The 2,540-nt window shown below is 34.3% G+C and overlaps 1 non-coding gene across 1 annotated transcript; it reads right to left on the bottom strand.

Annotated features, from left to right (window-relative positions):
• Nucleotides 1-2,223: 2,223 nt before the first annotated feature.
• LOC120222007 lies at nucleotides 2,224-2,333 on the bottom strand. Its single transcript, XR_005525941.1, has one exon. It is a non-coding gene; the product is annotated as a U6 spliceosomal RNA (small nuclear RNA).
• Nucleotides 2,334-2,540: the final 207 nt, after the last annotated feature.

Below are 2,540 nucleotides of genomic sequence, written 5' to 3'. Positions count from 1 at the left end.
TCACTTTGCACAGCAGTGCAGAACCATAAAAAATGATTATGCAGGCACACCTGGGCAGCTCAGTGGGTTAAGCATCCGACTCTTGATTTTGGCTCTGGTGATGGTCTCACATTTTGTAGGACTGAGCCCCAGGTTGGGCTCTGCACTCCAGAGTGGAGCCTACTTGGGAGTCTCTCTTCTTATGTCCCTCCCCCATTCTTTCTCTCTATGTTCTTAATAAATGAACATTAAGCAAAATGATTGTACAAGCTGGAAATGGGAAAGTGATTCTAAAACAATGGAGAATATTAAGATTGTTTCATAATCTTTAAAAATTTTTTTGTGCAAAGATATTAAAATCTCTCTTATTTGGTTATAAATCTAAAGTGAAATAAATAAAATATTAAACCTAGTGTTTATTTAATATACTGTTGTTTTAAAATTAGAACAAAAAGAGTTTTTTGTAAAAGCCTTATCATGAATAGTTTGAACAGCACTTACTTTGTTTTTGTTGTATAACTTATGATATAGATTATTTTTTAATGGTTTGGCAATTATTAGACTCTTTTCTAAGTTTGGATAAGCTTTCAACACAGGATTGTTTGAGTTTTCTATGTTGTGAGATATCTTTGAGAGTTTCATCTGAAGTATTTTATTATTATTAATTTTTTGTTTGTTTTAGAGAGAGCGAGTGCATGTGAGCAGGGGACGGGGCAGAGGGAGAGAGAATTTTAAGCAGGGTCCACGATCAGCATGGAGCCTGACACAGGGCTTGATCTCACGACCCTGGGATCATGACTTAAGCCAATATCAATAGTCAGATGTTTCGCTGAGTTCCTCTGGCTGGGTACGCATAGTTAGGTATGTTAGCAGCACAGTCAACATTTCCATGGTCAGCTCTTTCATCTAAAACTCCATTTACGTACAATTCAAATCTGGCAAAGTTATTTTCACGGTAAGATAGAAGTTTCTACCATTTTGCATGCATTTTACTTCCTGCCATGATGTTTGAGTACTCTCAGCTGCCTGCTTTATGTCATACATCTTCCCAAACTCAGCTAAAGAAATGACATGATCTCCAATTGTAGCTTCAATAGTCTGTCCCAAAGTCCATCAAAGATAAAAAGCTTTAAAAGTTGAAATACCTTCTTGGTACAGAAGCTGGATTCAGCAAGTTGTGTTTGATGGTACAAAGGCAATTTCCCCATTTTCATGCAAGTACCCTAGAAAATTAGAGTGAACTCTAGTATTGTCTATCCATATTAGTGCCTAAATGTTACAGATTATTTTGTCTTTTGTATCTCTCTACCTACCACCGGAAGATAAGGAGACAACACAAATACATGTTTTGTTGTCTATGCCTAAGTAACAGGTATATATTGACCAATCACTAACAGACTTTGAAAGAAATGACATGATTTGTCATTGACCATGTTTTGCATTTGTTATTTATGTACTGACTTGTGCATTGAAGAGATAACAGCACACTGTTCTTTATGCAGTCACTCATAGTGAATATAGGCTGGTAACTGAAATTTAACAGTGTTTTCCAGAGACTGGTATTATTTAATGAAACCAGAATAACTCAAATACTGTTCAGAATGAGAACTACTTTTACTAACCTTAACAAATATATCTGAGGATTCTATACTTAAATTTTTCCTTCATATAAATGTGTTTGGCTGTTCATGTTTTTTTCAAATGATGACAGTAAGCTTTAAAAGGTAAGAAATAATTTTAATTTGGTAAATTTTAAAGTATAAATTATTTTAACTTCCTTATACTAGTAAGAAGGAGAGTAGATAGAATCTTCTTTCCCTCTTTAAGTGCAGCTCAGGGGGGAAATAGGAAAAGAAGATTTATTTCCATCTCACCGTGCACACCGTCAGCCAAACAACCACTAAAGATTGCATCTGTAATGCACTCGTATGTAGAACAGAGGACTGCACTTTGGACAAAACATAGACCTTCACTATGTGAGCCTTCCCAGAGTGGACTCTTAAAGAAGAAAATATGCCCATTATTGAGAAATTGTGGAAATTTGGGAAAATTTGGGGAAATTGTGGAAATTTTGGGAAGTAGGTAACAGGCCTAGGGAGAAATCCTTCATTTGGCAAATCAACAAAAAGGAATGTTTCCCTCAGGTTCTAGTAAATTAAAACATTTTTTAAAAACAGGTTTACTGAGATATAATTTTCACAACATAAAATTTCCCCATTGTAAGTATACAGTTCAATGAGTTTTAAAAACAAGGAACACTTGACAAATCTGCATGTCATTCTTGTGCAAAGCGAGGCTAATCTTCACTGAGTTGTTCCAATTTTTGTTCCAACGTATACTGCCAAGTCAAGAACTCTCAGAATTTTAATTTTTGGCAGAAAGTTGCAATCTAATATTCTTCAGAACATAGGAAAAGAAAATGTTAGTATTTATTTTATGGTGGACATGACATGTATATTTAATATTTATTTGGGAAGCATTTAAGATAATATATTGATAGATAATGAAATTTAACTAAAATGTACTGATCTTCATATTAGTTTTACTATGTCGTTATAATC

The sequence above is a fragment of the Hyaena hyaena genome, unplaced genomic scaffold (assembly GCF_003009895.1).
Source record: "Hyaena hyaena isolate Hyena2069 unplaced genomic scaffold, ASM300989v1 scaffold_825, whole genome shotgun sequence".
Lineage (NCBI taxonomy): Eukaryota > Metazoa > Chordata > Mammalia > Carnivora > Hyaenidae > Hyaena > Hyaena hyaena.
Note: the sequence above shows the minus strand (reverse complement) of the source record. Positions and strands in the feature narration are given on the sequence as shown.